Source organism: Megalops cyprinoides, chromosome 1 (genome assembly GCF_013368585.1).
Source record: "Megalops cyprinoides isolate fMegCyp1 chromosome 1, fMegCyp1.pri, whole genome shotgun sequence".
Taxonomy (NCBI): domain Eukaryota; kingdom Metazoa; phylum Chordata; class Actinopteri; order Elopiformes; family Megalopidae; genus Megalops; species Megalops cyprinoides.
The window spans coordinates 68,328,787-68,347,577 of record NC_050583.1 but is presented as its reverse complement, the minus strand read 5'-3'; the positions used below and the strand labels follow the sequence as shown (position 1 = coordinate 68,347,577).

At 40.4% G+C, this 18,791-nt stretch overlaps 1 pseudogene; it reads right to left on the bottom strand.

Moving 5' to 3' along the window:
- Positions 1-16,717, bottom strand: part of LOC118795170 — a 30,852-nt pseudogene extending 14,135 nt beyond the window's left edge.
- Between the last annotated feature and the right edge of the window lie 2,074 nt (positions 16,718-18,791).

Below are 18,791 nucleotides of genomic sequence, written 5' to 3'. Positions count from 1 at the left end.
TTAAGGAGACAAAAACAAAAATAGACCTCTGGTGGTGACATATGGTATTGCAGAAAACACTTCAGCAGTAATACCTGCCTATTTCAGTAGTGCCTGCAGGGGCAGAAAAAACTCTGGGTGGGTGCAGAAACTTTGTAGAATGTAACTCAATCCAACCTGTGTGAGACAGAGAAAAGTAATTAGAAGAGTCACATAAGGAGACCAACAGTATGTGCAGTACAAAATACTGATCTTCATGTGGGGAAACAGATTCCCAGGTACCACCCTAATATAAATAAAATGTTGATTATTTAATACATCTTCGTGGTTATGGAGTATTTCTATCAAGTACATCTATCAAATCCGTGAAGATCTCAGCCATGTAGATGAAGGTGAGTGCTTCCTCAATGTTGGCAAGGAAAGTGAACTCAACTCCACCCCATAACCCCATGAAAGAGTATGAGCTAGGCTGATACCAAAGCCAGTGTAACAAAAAAAAATACAATTCTGATGTGACTGCAGTTCTGTTATAATAGCTTTACTAAAGACCTGTTTTTAAAGGTAAAGCCATATGTTGGATCTGACTGTAAATATGGAATCAGCCACTGAGTATCATAAATAGGTAATCCACAGGTAATCCACACTGTGTAAGTGGCGTACACTCACATATGGATCTCTGGGTGCTCCATAAAGCACTCTACACTGGAAAGACAACATCAGTTGATTAGTACAGCATCAGTCCCACATACCATCAAGCTCATTTTACAAAATCGTCACAAAACTTTATTTAGAAATATGTGGACAAACAGTGAAATGTGTATTGTAAGCGCTGAAGGCCTGGACTAGGAGCTCCAAAAGGTCATGTCTGGGTAAGATGAGCACAGAGAAGGACTGTCCCTAGCTGACACATATTTACCCTGACGGGACATGCTGGGTGCTAATCGCGGCATGGAGGGTGGCGGGTAATGACCACTCATATTGAATAAATCATGCAACCCCTTCTAAGTACAGAGCAAAATGCTGTAGTTTTTTTTTTTTAAAGGAAACAGAAGCTCTCATTCAGTTTCAAAACGGGTTTGGTGGTCACCCAGTGGATTCAATCAAAATTTTCCTCGGCTTTACATCCCTTTCTAAATGGAAGTCATGCTTTAAAGAAAGCATGTGACTCGTGCAGAAGGTGCTAGGCTAATTTAATATTGAAGCTCCACCCACTGGAGTTTGTCAGTCTAATTCTGTCCTTGCCCTGCCAGGGTGGGGCTTGCTGCTGTCAGGCCTGCATGGAACTGTCTTTTTTAAGATAGTACCTACTGCAAAGTGGCATGACATTCACAGGCAGCCCCCTGATCCCTGCCCCCCTTGCTGTGAAGTGACCAAGAGGTAAACCCCTCTCCATCACACCCCTGACTACTGTGACAGGACACTCTAGTGACGGTCCCTCTGCCCTGAAATATGTCTCATGCTTGGAGATGGGCCTTTTTGAAAGATTAAAAATTAAGACGCGGGGAAGAGAGAATGCACTACCTCAAGCTGGGCCAGTACAGAAGGCAAAGACAGCCAGAATTTCAAATCGCTCAGACCTGGAGCACAAATATCAGACATAAATTACATGAAATCTATGTACCTGCAACATATCAAATAAACACATACAACCCTGTAAAACAAACCTAAGCATTTAACAAATTCATTTGAACTATTCTTATGTTTGTAAAAATTGATTAGAAAATAAGCAACAAGGGCTAAAATGTAGAAGATGCACTGATACAATTATGAAAAATTATTTTCTACCTTTTGGCACTGTTAATTATCAAAGGAGCATGCATGATTCTGGTAAGATATTTAACTGTATTTTACTTAATGTACATCAGATTAACTTGCTTTTCAAGTTTGAAATACAAAACAACTATCATTGACTACTACATGCGAATGATGCTTTCATATATACATACACACACACATACACACACACACTCCTCATCTTTTTTTTTATTGCTTAAACACTTTCAGGTCTCGTAATTTTTAAAATAATTTTTTAAATTTATGGCTGATGAAACTAAAAACATCCATGAAGCTGAACTTGAACTGAAAGATTTTTTACATACACCTGTAATCCTACTAATAATTTATTTTTTTGTCTGTGTATCTGTATGGAAGTCTACGGCCTCCCAAAAAGCTACAGGGCCATATGGATTTTGTCCAGCACAAACCCTTAATTACTTGATTGGATCTATGATTATCAAGCTTAATCAAACCAAACAGCTTCTGGCTCAGGGTGTTTGATCTTTTAAGAAATTTGACAGATTACAGTGGTCCAGGAAGAGGTCTGTCAACTCCTGCTGCACAACAGAAAACCTCTGTTAGGGCAAAATATGTTGTTCCATCAAACAGACAAACACTAAGATGTTCGTGGTTCATTCCATGTTTACTAGTCCAATAAAAGCCATTTGGGATGTCTCCGAACACACGTTTTAAAAACAAAGGCTTGAGAATGTTCCCACAGAGAGCTTAATGCGTTCCCTCTCACTATCCTGGTTCAAACAAAAGTCACTCTTAATCCATTACCCGGAAAATGGAAGACCTCCTACTCTACAGATCAGTGTTACATGACAGTCTAAAAAAAATGAGAGAAAAAAAACATCCCATCTAAATATTGAAGTTGAAGTTGCCCTATTACTAAAGCGTGACTGACAACCTTTTTAAACGATTGTCTGTACAGGACATAATCTGGACGGTGTATGTGTATGAGAAGCATGCGGTTGACCCATTGTGCTGGCCCAGTAAGCACGTTAGGGCAAACTCGAGCCGAAAAGCCGCTTTGGTCGAAATCATTGCTCCTCAACACCTCTGGGTCAAGAGTGGCGGGCAAATAGAGACACTCTATCCTTGGAAATCCGTACCACCAACAGAGAGCTGGAGCTGTGCCAGTGTGGTGAAGCGCCCTGGTCACAATAGTGCTGACGTATAACCATGCCTCCACCCCCGCCACTCTAAAACACATGGCGTGAGCCTCTCTCTGTCAGCCCCCAAATGCGCGGGTAGTTGACTCATTGCTTCCTAAGTCTTCAGATGCAGCAAGGAAACACATACGAAAATCAAATGCAATTTGTTTATAAGGTGCATTGGAGTACATCACCCTGATGCTGACAGTCTGAGGCCATTTTGTATGTCTTTGTGTATGAGCCTTATTGCAGGCATGGTGGAGTATGACATTAGGACTTTGATTCAGAATTCCATCTGACCCCATATGCAACTAAGGGCCACTGAATTATCTCTGGAGATTGCTGATTTTGGACGTTCACTGAATAAGGAGACCAAACTTACCCAAAGGAGTAGACCAGGCCAGGTTTCTTCATCGTCATTCAGGAGCTGACCAGGCAGGTGATCAAGCTGAAGAGAAGAAATATGACAGATCAAGGAATGCTTTCCTCACCATACTGCCGTAGAACATAATCAGCACCACAAATTCAGAGCCTTACCTGAAGATATCAAAAATGGTGAGGCAGCTCTACGCCGTCAAGGCTAAAATGCGTAGTAAAACAACACAGTAAATACACTAGTCGTTCATGGCTTGATTTGTTCATGTCCTTTAGAAAAAAGCAAAAAACAAAAATACACTTCCATTTCCATCAGCAGGTTTCTCCACTACACAGGGCTCCTAGCCTATCTGTTAAAAAAACTGAGTGCACAAACAATAAATAAATAAAATAAGCTGAAAGTCATGGGGCCTGGAACAGCCCTTCACTGAGTGCATCCTCAGCTCTTGTTTACATTATCTGACTGTGCCATTCACTGTAGCGGAAATTTCTGAGACCCCCCTCCATGATGTCTGGCTGGCAGCAGTTGGGTATCACCTGTCGGGGTCCACTCTCTGCTATTACAGGGACTCAGGGGGATTCATGGCTGGGCGGCTCTCAGACACCATGAAATCTGATTCCAGCCAGGGGAATCTTTTACTGTGTAGAGACTGTGTACTGTGTACAGAGTGACCAACATGTGTGTGTGTGTGTGGTACACTTTCCATTTCTAGGCCTCCCATGGAAAGTGTGTCCCTCCAGTAGGATGAGGATCACACAGTAAGGGATATTCCTCTGAGGTTCTATGACAGTAGAAGGACAGTGAACCTTGTGTGCAAGAGGTTCAATGGTTCTAGGGACAACTGGATCCTCTCTGTCACAAGGAAAAATGCCTCCTTTCAATTTTTGTGTGCGCTGCTACTGACGTGCTTTGGCAGGAATTACATGTAGGTTATGCTTAGTTCACTGTGTGAAAGGTAAGCTACATTAGTCCACTCTCGTAGGTACTTGTCTTTTATTACATTTAACAAAGCAACATGTTTAAACTATGTGAAACTATATGCAAACATGTGTGCAACTGCTCTCCAACTTGCAGTTTGATTTGGTTTGCTTTGTAATGACTATGATTTCATAGTCCAACTAATACCTTAGTGTGTCTCCTAGAATTTCTGACTAACATCCACAAATGTACCAACAGTCCTGCCAAAGATTCTAGTTAAGTGATACACTTTATATCTTTAATTATAGGCTATTTGAATACATAAATCACTTGAATAATTGTATGCACTTATGCATTAAAATGAATGTATTCATTTCAAAACACAAAAGCAAGAATAACTGTAGGAGTTGAACTGGCTGAAATATTTCCCTTTACATATACACTCCTTGATATGGCAGAGATGCAACCACTGTCCTGAATCTAATGTGTTGTTATGGTAACCCCATATAGAAAGTGAGACAGCTGAGCATATAGGATGATAATTTCATGAGCCGGGCCACCTCTACCCTCTTTCTTCTCTGTCACATTGCTTTAGTTCTGCAGCAAACCCAGGCTATGCACAGTGTGTATAGTGCTATTGTGCCACAGTGGTTAAAGAATTGGGCCTTGCAACAAGAAGACTGAAGGTTTGGTACTGCCAGTTCTTGGGCAAGGTTGCTTTAGCAAGTGGACGAAATGTTAAATACAGCCCTCATAAAGAATACAGGCCTAATATAGCCTAATATAAAGCTATGTATGTAATATTTAAAGAAGAGGAAACAAAAAAAATATATATATATGGTGGATATAGGTGATATGATATGTATAATAACAATTTTGGATTGTACTGATTGTTCTGATCTATAAATGTGTTGATTGCCTGAACTGCTTAATTCTGTGTACGTACGTATACATACATATGCCCATTCGCATATTCTATTATTGCCTACATGGAGCACTGAATGGCTTCAGATTTTCAAACAAAATGGGAACAAAGGGAACCTGAGTAAACACAAAACGCAGCATTTTAATGATTATTTTGTTCCTTCAGAAAATAGTTAAACACCCGTATCACCCCTGTGAAAAAGTAAATGCCCCCTTAAACCTAATATCTGGTTGGACCACCCTTAGTGGCAATAACTGCAGCTAAATCCTTCTTATAATTTGATTTGAGCCTTGCAGATCTCTGTGGAGGAATCTAGGCCCACTCTTCTTTGCAGAACTGCTTTAACTACTTTAACAGATTGGTAGGTCTTCAAGCATAAACTGCTCTTTTCAGGTCCTGCCACATCATCACTATTAGACTCAAGTCAGGACTTTGACTAGGCCACTCCAAAACTAATTTTGCTTCTTTTTAGCCATTCAGATGAGGAATTCTGTGTTTTGGATCCTTGTCCTGCTGCATCACCCAGTTACGCTTTAGCTTCAGCTCATGCACAGATTATGGGACATTCTCCTTAAGAATTGTCTGGTACATAGCAGAATTCATGCTTCCTTCAATGACAGCGAGTTGCCCAGGTCCATGGCAGCAAAACATCCCCATACCATCACACCGCCACTACCATGTTTCACTGTACGCATGATGTTATTACAGTGGAACGCTGTATTCACGTTAGTCCAGACACAGAAAGACTTGCACCCTCCAAAAAGTTCCACTTGTGGCTCATATGTCTGTAGAATATTATCCCAAAATTCTTGGGGATCATCCAGGTGCTTTTTAGAAAATGTGAGACAAGCTTTAATGTTTTTCTTGGTGAGCAGTGGTTTTTGCCTTGTGACTCTTCCATGAAGCCCATTTTTGCACAGTCTCTTTCTTAGGCCTGCAGTTCTTTGGAAGTTTTTTTGGGATAGTTTGAGACTTCCTGGATGAAGTATAACTCTGCCCTTGGAGAAATTTTGGCAGGTTGGCCACTCCTGGGAATATTCAACACTACTCCAAGTAGTGTTCATTTGGAGATAATGGCTTGCATTGTGGTTCAGTGGAGTCCAAGAACCTTAGAAATGGCTTTGTAACCCTTTCCAGACTTAGCTGTTCTGGAATTCCCTTTGATTGTAGCATCATGTGCCTATAGAAGCTTTGTGGTGACTACTTCTCTCTGATGGTAAGGTTCAATATATATGCCATTTAAACTCAACAGAACTAATTGCAATCAAGTCTGACTGTTCAGTCACCTGAATCTAATAATCAGCTAAAATTTTGTTGATTTCTTTGTTTCAAAACTAAGGAGGCAAGTACTTTTTCACAAAGGCAATGTGGGTAATTCGTGACATTTTCTATTAAATGAATGAAATAATCCTTTTAAAAGCATGTTTTGTCAGGTTTCCCTTGTCTAATATTAAATTTTATTTGATGATATGAAACCATTCAGTGAGATAAACATGCAATAAAAGAGGAAATCAGGAAGGGGTCAAATAGTTTTTCACGCCACTGCACACAGTGTGGGTCTGATAAAAACATCTTATTGTCTGAATAATAGTCACACATGCAACATAAAAGAGCAAAGCAATCTTTTCTCAAACATAACAACATACAGGAAGCAGATGTGCTTACTTTGTATTGGCAATTCTGATGTTGCATAGTGCTACACTCATGAACAAGCCATGGACTCAATCAATAAGAGAAATAAACACAGAACGTGTAAGGCAGCATAGATCTTCTACAGAAATGTTCACTGTAGATTGAAATGTGAACTTCCACAAAATACCAGAGATGACATGTAAAAAGCAATGATATTAGCAAAAAAAGAAATATATTTGTTTTATATTCACATAATTTCAAATATCATCAAGGGGCGTCAAGACTGTGTTTCCTTGCACATGATGCAATCCACAGAAGTCACATCTATCCTGGCTGCATGAAGCTCATACTGCTTTAATGTGATTGCCGATGTCCCCGTCCTGCTGGGTCGCAATACCAAATGTGGCGATTAATTGGGTAGTGGAATTTTAAAAGGGAGTTAAGGAGATTGCTGTGAAAATCCGTCTCTGAAACATAAAAACCCCTCTGCAGTTGGAACAGTACAGGGTGCTCCGATTTGCTGAATGCAAGCAGCAACTTGATCTGCTTTGGCAGCAGCAAGGATTGCCAAGGATGCACAATTAATGGACTAACTGACGCATCCCCGGGTTCTTTAATCCAGTGCAGCGCCGAGGAGTCGCCGGCACCAGCGTGCATCTCTGCCATGGGACAGTCACCTTGGCTCTGGCTGGGCTGCAAAAGTGATGCGCGTAGAGAAATGGAGTCAGTGCCGCTGATCACGATGGTGTTCAGGGGCACACAATGTGTAGCGCTGCAGTGGACCATCTGACCTAAGCTTCCAGTTGTAATCCAACTGTAAGGCAATCAGCACTTAGTATTTTCCTCATAGTTTTTCACTAAACAAAGTATGTTGTGCCCATGGACACTGGAGAAGAATCCCTGATTAAGATTTTGTGGGATTTAGACAGATTATGGAATACAGAAAGCACACACATAAACATGCATGTACACACATGCAAATGAACACAGGGATAGCACTTAGTGCTGATGGACTGTGAGGATGAAACGCATATGAATTTAATAAATCCCCACTGCTTTCATTCACAACTTCAGCCTCATCATTTAGCTACATAACATTTCAACACCATCTAAAAGGAAGTAACATTTATGGGCCTTCAGTCTCAATACAATCTATTTAAAATCAAACTACCATTAGGGCTGAATTCAATCTAAAACTTATACATGATTCTGGCATTTGACTACTATGAAATAACTAATAAAATAAAAAAAAATACATCTGCTCATGCATATTAGTCACGTTCTGTAGACAAACTACAGAAAGAGATTATTGAAGAATCCTATAAATTTCAGTTGAATTCTCTTACCCCTGAAACTGCATTTTCTCAGTCTCAGGTTTTAAGAAATAAATAGCTTTAAGCCAATAGTGATCTAAAAAAGGACACACCGCCTATTCTACAGTTTATGGGCTATGTGCTGCTGCAATTACTAAAATATGATAAGATTGCAATTTAGCAAACCAAGTTAACGGCTTAATGTAAGAATTAAAGGATGAACTCTACTGCTACTGAATTCGACGGTAGTTAAACACAGACAGAGCTCTCCTAGCTGAACTGCCTCAATCCACCTCTTTAAGTAACCAGTAAACTGCATCCTGTTTGCGCAGATTACTAAAGCATGTACTGTAAGCACAGCCATGGCATGTTACAGTACATGCAAACAGGCATTACATGAGCATTGTACATAGGACACTATTGCCTGTGTTGATCCTATCCAGTGTTTCAGACTGCAACAAAGAGAAATATTCCGCAATCCAGCACACATACATGCTGCATGAATCCAGAACAAGTGCTGTGGGATTTACACAGTTGCACACCACATAATGATAATTTCACTTTCAGGTTTGGCTGGAAACCCGCTTTACGTAAGCTGGATACGATTTAAAACAGATTAACTGAGATTTGCATCGAGGTATACCTTTGTTTTCACATGTCACTTTGACATGTTTAATCAACCCACTGTGCCAATCCATAAGGGCTAGATTGAACAGCAAACACGTCTTAAAGCTCAGGGGCAGAGAAAAGGGACCCAATCGGACAGTCTGTCCTCTTCCCTGTAAAGACACATGCTGGGCCTAGAAAGGCAAAACTGACCAAAACGTCCCTCCACATTCTACTGCAGCTCAAAAGCCATTGTTGGACGATTATATTAACTAAGGTCAAGGTGCCGCCCCAAGCAATCACATGGAAGTGTTATGTGGTGCCCTGTAACTTCCATTCCAAAAGATAACGTCCTACACAGCTCATAAACCCATACACAGAAGGGAGTCATGGAAAACAACCTCATGATCTTATTATATCTAAGGAACCATGTGAATCAGGGGGGATATGATTGACAATACCGGTTCAAACTCATGATTCATAATGGTGAAGCCAGACGCATACATTCTTTAAGAGTCCAAGAGTCCATGGTTGAATGGTCAACCATGAAGATAATACATAGTTTTCATAATACACAGAATAAAATGTTAAGAGGATGTGATTTTTTTGCCTTTACAAAGGGTAAAACAGAGGACATTTTTTGATTGGAAATTTGATTTGATCAAAACAATTTTTGCCATGTGATGGTGATGTACTTTCTTCTCTACTGCCACAGACATCATGATAATGTCAGTGGCAAGACTGTAAGGCCTGTATTTGTTTCATGTGAAGTGTTTCAAACAGGCAGGTAAGAAGTTACTTACAAAGCTATAGTACTTCTGAAATCAGCTCAGCAGTGACAACACCTTGAGCATTTTGAGTTATGTAGTGAAAATGATTTTTCAGTAAACATTTTGACTGTCATATAGAACTCAGCTTTACAATGTTAAACAACACCCTCAAAGAAGCCCAATGCCATTTTTCCCTCGTTAGTAAGATGTAGCATTTGAATGTGTGTATAATGGCAAATTGGCCAATTTTTTTTCTATCAGGCAGCCTAGACTTTCTGCATTGTTTTCTGATGTTTGCAGACAATTTTACTGAAGACAGCTGTACAACCACTAGAAAAATCCTTTGTTAACACAATCATATGTATTTGGCACTTGCCATCAGCCATTGGGAGTTTTGAAGTCGCATATATCACAGACAAGCTGCTGTACACTGCTCAGAAGGAACAGTGGTGGTATGTGTACTGATTACTATATCACATTAGTGTAATTAAACTGAATTATTTCAAAGAGGGTAAAACATCTTTTATGATTATAAGACATGTCCAATTAGGGGGGTTAATCGCAAAGAATTAACAATCGTACATGTACTGTGGAGTCATAAATGTAACCAGTGGCATGCAAAGAAAGAAAATGGACAAAACCGTCAAGAGACCACCTCGCTGCCCCCCCCCCGCCAGAAAAATGGAAAACCTTGTAACACACTAAAGGAAGATAAAGGTCACTTGTGCATGTTTACAGAACAGATCAATCAAGATAAAAGAAACAAGCTCATTGGAGGTAAATGAAACCATCTCTGGAATTGAATTTTTAATGTTGTCTGCAGGACAGAAGACAAAACATTCTGCACTACCCATTCAATTCGTTGGTGCCATTTTATTTCCGGCCCTAGGGAAGAGATCTATTACTCTGCATTAACTGCTGACTGGTTTTATAAGGACGAGGTAAACTTCGAGGAGCCTCATCCTTTTTCCTCTTTTTAATCTTATGTGAGCATTGCACCACTCCTTGCACTGGTCCCTACTGCTGGGGTGTGGAAATGTTTGATTTCTGATGGAGTGGGTGCAGACGCTTGTCATATTTCACGTAAGGGATTTGCAAACTGCAGCATTCCGTTGTCATTGCCCTCTGAAACACCCATTGATCAGACGAGCTCGGGTGTCTGCCGATGTGGCGCATTAAAAAACAAGAAATCTTTAGACATGTGAACTAAAATCTTTATTGACTGACTACTGAAGAGCACCTGGCTGGGACCCCACTGAAGAGGGGGGTAGGTGGTTGGGGAAACCAGAGCCTTTAAAAGGAAGTGGTGGTTCGGCTGGGCCGCGGGCCCATGCTGTCATTAGCAGCTCGCGGCTCGGGTTTAGTAAAGTGAGACGGTGCCAGTGCTGCGGCTGATGCGGCAGCACTGAGAGATCTTCCCACGCCGGGCCCCCCCCCACCTCCATGGACCTTACGGATCCGCCGGCCTGTCACAACACACCACTGGAGCCTGTCACTTAAGATGCCTGCACCACTTGCTTGCGGTGTTCAACAGTCTGTCCCACTGCCGCGACCAAAGGACTGATTCTGCACCGCCTGAGAGGCGCCGCCACAATGTTAGCCCATGTGCTGTCCCTGACGGCGCAAGTGTGGACAGCATCCCAGCAGGTCTGAGGATGACTTTATGTCAAGCCAGAGAGTTACTACAAAGCTTGGACAACATTCACTGAAAGAGCGCAAGAGACATTGTTAAGAGGATGTCTGCCGCACTGAATAATTGGCTCAAGACAGTATTATTTGGCATGAATACACCTCAAAGGCAGCAGAGCCGCTGCTCAATTCAGGACTGGAATTTAGGGACTCTAAAAAAATCTGAGTGAGAACACAAGCAGTTTGCTATGCAGTTTGTACTCTGTAATGCAGTGCAAGCATACACATGCTGCTTTCATTGTTTGGTGTTTGCTTTTGATGATATTCTATTTCCCTTTGCAGCAAATTGAGCCAAACAGTTTGATGATATATGGTCATTATTTATTCAGTTGGTCCTTGACTTTGTCATAATATAATATATATCTGATAAATGCTGAATTGTTTTCCGCTCTTTGACCTACCACACCCAGCAGGGTTTATCTGAATTATGAATACAATTTAAATTGGACCTCTAAGATTGCGTTTGTTGTCATTATTATTTTTACATTTGTATTTGTGGGTGACACATCGTCACTGCTTGATGTCTTCTCTTGATGTCTCCCTAAACCTAAATTAAAATCATCTATAGGAGCCTTCAGCTGTGCAATGCAGAAGACCTTTCCTACCAAAAAAGCAATGAGTATCTCTTCAGAACTACAGGATACCTTATGTTTGCCGCACCAACAGAATCAAACAGTTAATTTTAATGTTAATGTGATAATCAGGGGCCTGAAAATGTCCTGTCCTGTCTATATCACATGCAGTTTCCAATCAGATTAACATGTTTCTTCATAAATATGGTACAGTCAAAGGTCAACCATCTCAGGCAGGATTATGCCTGCTTTTCTGCACATCTATGAAATAAATGTATTGGGTCTCAATCACATGAGTCCATATTCACATTAACGTTTAGTCCCATTCAATCAGTTTAACAGTACATTCAATATTAATCTAAATCTTAATCTCAAATGCCAATAATATGCAGTTCACATGTATTCAGAAAAGTAACTGTTATAACAATGAGGTCTAATAATAGAAAGGTAGCAGCTGGATGAAAAAAAAAATCTGTCACATATAGAAAATGATGTGTTGAGCATTTGTAAATTAACTTAACGCAGATTAATTTTTGCAAAATCCGTTTCACATTTTTATGTCACAACATCAGTTGTGTTGGATGTACATACATGTCATACTTCCAAACCCAATGTTTTGGGGCTACAAAGTGAAAGTCAGATGCACTGTGAGAATTTTCTTAATGTACAACAAAGTTTCGACAACCAAAAACAAGCAACTGTTAAATTACTCTTAGCAAACTAATTTTGCCATCACAACTACAAGACCTATTCTAGTGATTTCTAAGCTTTATCAGCCTCAGTTCTCCTCAAGCACTGTACAGCAACACGACTTAAGCTACATGACACATCTTCAATGATGATTTATATAAGGGATATTGGTACAGGGTAACTATCTCTAAAACTTTTATTACCAGATCACATGTCACAGAATCATGAAACAATCTGTCTTCTTCATCTTTCCTGATATCCCATGGGCAAATATCAAATCTGTGGAGGGTTTTCCTCAACACGTATCATCTTAAATGTTCATTGTAACTCACCATGAGCTCAAAAACCTAAAAAGAAAATTATATTCATTCAATTATTTTTGTTAAATCTATTCTTTGAAAATGAAAGCTCAGAATCATCTTCCAAAAACCCACGTCTTCACCTACTCAAGACTAAAAAGCTACTGATTGTTCCTCATACGTATGAATGTTACAGCAAACTATATCATACAAAAAAAAGAAATCTCCTGTCAGTGCTCTTCATTTTACAACAGAGCCCAACAAATGTTTTTTTTTCTTTTATCCCTACAAAAGTTCAGTTTGTCTGAAAAATAAATAGGGAATGGGATTAATACACATGGTTGCATAAGGGCTGGCACTTTTAAACATATCATCATCTAGATTTTTCAATGAAGTATATTTATAGTCCCTTTAAGATGACAACAAGAACTGCCAACACTTGAGCTTGCTTGAGCACTGTAGGATACTTCAAACATGACTCATATCTCAAAAATGTGTAGGGACATCCCCATGATTAATTTAAACCTGTATATTGTCTTTACAAAGTGTTTCAGAAGTTATTTTAAATGTTATGAATGAGTAAACAAATTTGTATGGCCTTGTATTGTCTTGTCGTATGATTTGAGATAATACAGTTTGTATTTGTATTAAATATTAAAAGTTTAAATTGGGTTAACCCCTACTATCACATGGAATCCTGATCTCTCCGTGAATAAGGTGAAACATTTATTTGAAATACACCCATGGCTTCTATGTCAATTCGACAAAATTTACCTTTTAAGCAAAAAAAAAAAAAAACAAGGTTGCAAAAAATTTTACTTGAGTACATCACTTCCAAAACCACAACAAAACAAACATCCTGATTTAAAATACAGTTATGTGTATTTCAGGAAGTTGTAATCTCTGTCAGACTATGGTGGAAAATGGCCTCCGACTAAACCACTGAGCACTGTCATGAACCTGTCAATCAGGCTCATCTCTTAACAGCTGGTGTCTCACTGGCAGTGGGCACAGACAGATCTCAAGTAGCATAAATCACATTTTTATGAGTTTGTGAGCTGAATTTCACGTGTTTGCAGAAAGGCCCTAGTTCATGGTATGCTGTATCTTCAAATTATGTACCATTCCCTACTCCCCAAAACTTTTGACTGACTTAAGGATGGTTTCTAGAAGCAAATATAATGTCATATAAATATAATTTCACATGATTTAGAAAACATCTGATGAGGCCCCTGCCTTCTGCTCAATTTCAAACACTTTCTGAAACTATTTTAGCAGAGGAATTCGAAGAACGGGTGAGGTAGCAAAATAAAAACATTAGAGTGCTTTGCAACTTTGGTGCTTGCCCCCTAAAAAAGAAATAGAACAATTTCAGAAAAAAACAATGTTTCTACACTAAATAATACACATTACTGATCAAGTCTGCATATGCTCAAAACCAGCTTAATACCAATTTGGTGACATCTTGCAAACTGCACCGTAACACCAACTAAGAATTAATGCTAACTGGCACCTACCACCTGAAAGGATTAGAAAGAAATATGCAACTGTACAAAGATGGAGCACTTGAAATGGGCAGATTTACATTCTTGGCCCCAACAGCAACAGCCGCTGGACTTAAATGTATAAGGAACAGCAATGGAAGCAGTGCAATGACTGATCTGGACAGTAATTCCTAGCTTCTCTTACATAATGTGAGACTGCAGATGGCTGAAAGAACACTACACTTTAAGTAGTCCACCAGTGATGAAAAGATGTGGAAGACAGGTCCCTAAGGACTAGACTCATATTAATGCTTCAGGCCCAGATGATGTCACTTTCCAAAACTGGTTAAAGCCAAGACACTTTCGTGTTATTATTTTTCATGTGTGCCCCTCCACCTCCTAAGTAAAAACATATGATACAGAAACATAATGCATCCACAGGACAAATACAATCTGATCATGTCCTACAATGTGGTGACTGCCATAAAAATTCATTTTCTTAACACGGATTCTTTCCTTTACAACAGAATGTACATCACACGGTTTTCTTAACATATCATACATATGACTGTTATGTTAAGACTGTTAACATAAGACTGTTACGGTCAAAATATTAAAACATTTAACACTGCCATGGAAATATATTCCCAGTTTGTTATGCAGTGAGGTAGTCAAGTGTCAGTGTTTTTTTTTTGTTTTGTTTTGTTTTTTTTATTTTTAAAAAAAAAACACTGTCCTGATTAAGGGAAAGCATTCCACAGTGATTGAGTCAATGCAACTATCCTTTGTTTGTTTGCAACTGAATGTTTGCCACTGTTTACTACAGCTCATGCAAACCAGACAACACATCCCTGATTCCAGGGGCAAAATTCCTCTAACAGCCGTATGGCATTTCATGGCTGTGTTTTCATGAATAGGAACAGTTGGAGCCCCAGGGACTTGGTGACAAGCTTATTCAGTTAACTGTGCGGTGACTGCAGTAGACCATGTAATGTGCCAAAAACACAGAGGCACACAAACACATCTCAGTGAGTGATGCAGCTGTGAAATGAGCACAGGATGTGAGGTGTGATGCCTTAATAAAGAATTTTTTTTTGCCTGATGTTAAACGCTACCATAACAAATGAATCCTAGTCGCTCTTAATCCTTTTCTTCAAAGGCTGAATGCTTGCTCCCTTTTCAAGGCCGTCATGTTGATTTGACATATTTTTAAATTGTGCAGAAAAACTTTTTAAATGAACACAATACCATGTAGCCTCCATCATGAATTGCCAGTGTATCAAGATATTTCGATGCTTCGAAAAATCAGCCAGAAAAAAATGTCATTGTTTCACTGAACGTGAAACAATGACATTTCTCACTGAGGTTTTAAACATGTTAATAATTTGGGAAGGAGAAAGGGGAGGTGGGAGTGGTGTTAGCGCCAGGGAGGGGGGCAGGGTTAGCCCCACAGCCTGGTCACGTGGGCATCTAAGGGGTGGTTGCAGGGGGCCTACAGGCGAGGCACTTGACCTCATTTTGCTTGGCTTCTCCCAGCTGTGGCAGCGCGTTCAGATGCGAAAGCACGCTGGAGCCGAGACCCGAGCTGCCGCCGTGCGGTGAACCAGAGTAGACGGTTTGGAGGCTCGCCCCTTGCAGCCTGTGTTTGTTTCTAAATAGAGCGTGTTTATTAAGAGGGCTGCATGTAAATAAACATCGCGTGAAAGCTGGTGGGGTGAGGGGGGGCCACACTGATCCGTCCCTTTGTCGAGGATTCTGCTCGCTAAAACATCGCGACTGTACCCATGCTCTCCGGTGTCTGCCGCTGGCCCGAACGCGTGACAGATGGTGGCTGGGGAGACGGACAGATGAGCGAGAGTCACGCGGCGTGGCGCTTTGGTGTTTCCCGAAAATGCGACGGGCCAACAGGGAGGTCGCCTCGTTGAAAGGCCACCCCATCCCCTACCTTGAGGGAGCTCAGTCGACGGGCTTGTTCGAACGGTGCGGCTCAAATCATGTGTGTGCAAAACCTTTGCCGGTACATTAGATCGCGAACGCAGCGCCACGGTGGACGAGACAGCATCAGTGGCTTGTTTCGTAATCTTCAACACGGACGGGCAGGGCTGTCTGGAGGCTGCAGACGTGATGTACTGAACCAGCGAATGTAGGGCACACACGGAACACTGTGTACCACTGAGTGATGACATCACACCCTGACTTCGCTGCGCTGGCGTCCGAAAGAAAAAGTCCGATATTACGCTTCTGTGTGCTCTTGTTTAGAGCGTGATGCCCTGAATACTGTGCGCAAAGCCTGAGGGCAGGTAGAAGCCATTTCTTGTTGTACTGTGCCTGAGATTTTCAGCATCATAGTGGCTTAATAAAGGTCAGTGTCATACATAATCTCTCAAAACATCTTTATTTAAAATCTTTTGCTGCTCTTGACTTTATTTTTATATTGTGTTCTTTTTCACTTCTTGCTATTTACAGAAACCAAGGGAACAGAACGGACTGTATGTCATCTTCACCGTGCGGACCACGTTCACGTTCATATTTCCAGAGCTTATTCTGCAACTTTTCATTGTTCATTTACCGTAAGCGTTGTGTGCAGCACTTCCAATCCATCCGGCATGCTCTGTGGTACAGCATTACAGTTCTTTTTTCCTGCCACAGTTGACATACAATAATTTGGGCATTCAAGGGTACAACAGCAGTGTCTTGTCGCAGAGTCAAACCCATGAGACTGCTGGACTCACAGCTGCAGAGCAGAAAACTAAGATAAGTCCAGGGGTCTTGGAGGCAGTTGCTGCCAGATTACCAACGGGCCCTCTCTTTGCAAAGATGACAGTATGTTGGACAGTATGTCCAGCACATATGGAATGTGTAAACCTGACCTTTGCATTTTGCCCTGAGTGTTAAAGCAGACAGAAAGAATACAAAATGTGAAACTACATGAATAGGAAGCATTCATCTGGTACCTTGTGCTGGTCAATTACCAACATACAACACACACACACACACACACACACACACACACACACACAAAAAAATACAACACACATTCACAAAACGGGTCACGGGCCCGTCGATGTTCACACTCCATCTCAATCACCACAGGACACTCTTCCAAGCGGGAGAATTTCTCAGGATATTAACAGGGCATTAACAATGTCAACTGGCATTGTTTTGTGAGAATTAAGTCCCAGGCAAAGTGTTTGCTTTAACATCAAGAAAATTGTCTTGTAAGGCCACCTGATTTCATGTGCTCTTGGTATATCTAACTAAAACTGATGTTCATTGTTAAATACTGACATTCCCATTTCAAGCTCCCATATGTACTGTATGTTAAGTGGCTGTTGTATGGTAAACTGCAACAACCAGCTCTCTTAAGGTGCATCACATTTTGAAAGGTAAGACATAGTAGAGTGTGAGGGTGCTCTGTCATTTCTCATTTTGCAGCAATTCCTATTCCAGAGTTCCACGTTACAAAGTGTACATTCTGAATATTTTCTTCACAGACAGCTATAAGTACTCTTCACAAAAAGCCAGTTCTAGATTTGAAATAGAAAGAGAATCCCATTTAAAACCGATACATATCAGAAAATCTGAAGTCCTGAAAAAAATGACAGGAAAAAATGCTCATTTTCTCTTTCATTTTCCAATTGTGCATAAAGCACAATTTTCCCAGAACGGAGTACTGTGAGGATGTGCATCAATCTTGCGAAAGAAGTGTTGACCAGAAAGGAATGCTCATATCAAGTTAAAGTGTGTACATTTCCAAGAGTTCGTAACTTGATATAATCTGCGGATGCACAATTTGATATCACCTCACTGACAATAACAAACAAGGTCCTGTAGGACTCGTCTATGTTTGGTTTTACAAGCAACATGGCACCTGAGGCATGGGATCGGTTACTCCTTTGGTTGAGTGATGTGCTCTGAAAACTGAAAATACCACCGGCATCGATATCACTTTACTTCAAATGTGCACACTCCTTAGAAAAGAAACTGCTGAATTTTGAGATTACCCTCAATAAGGCTGGCATAGTGCTTCTAAAATCGTGTCCAAAAAATCCACCACAAAACCCTTATATTTTTAATAACAGTTTCAAGATGCACATACGTGTTTTGAGCAGTGTCACCGAGGTGAAAGCCTTCTCTGATGATGAGCTCGGAGGGCATTTGCACATCCCCTCATTGATGACTACTGGACAACACACCCTTCGCGGTTCACCGCAAGGTCACCGGCTCCTTTGTTCCCCATTTCAGTGTAAACTGAAAAAGGGCGTCTGCATTACAAACCAACAAAAAGCTGGATATTCCACAGTTTGGCAGACTGTGTTTTGCAGATAAGCCTTTGGAGTAATTTATGCCTTTACATAAATTGTGACTGACACATGTGGAATTTGGGAACAAACTATTTGACCTCTTTTAAAACCTGTTAGATATCTCATGCTGCTTTAGAAACTCACTTAGTTAGGCGTTTATTTTAAAATGTCTTTTATATTAGAAACATGTTGGTAATTAGCATTGACATTAATATGAAACACATATGTAGACTCTTTTTTTAATTTTGATTAAGGGACTTCAAAATGTGATTTTTTTTTTTCTTTTAGTGTTTCCATG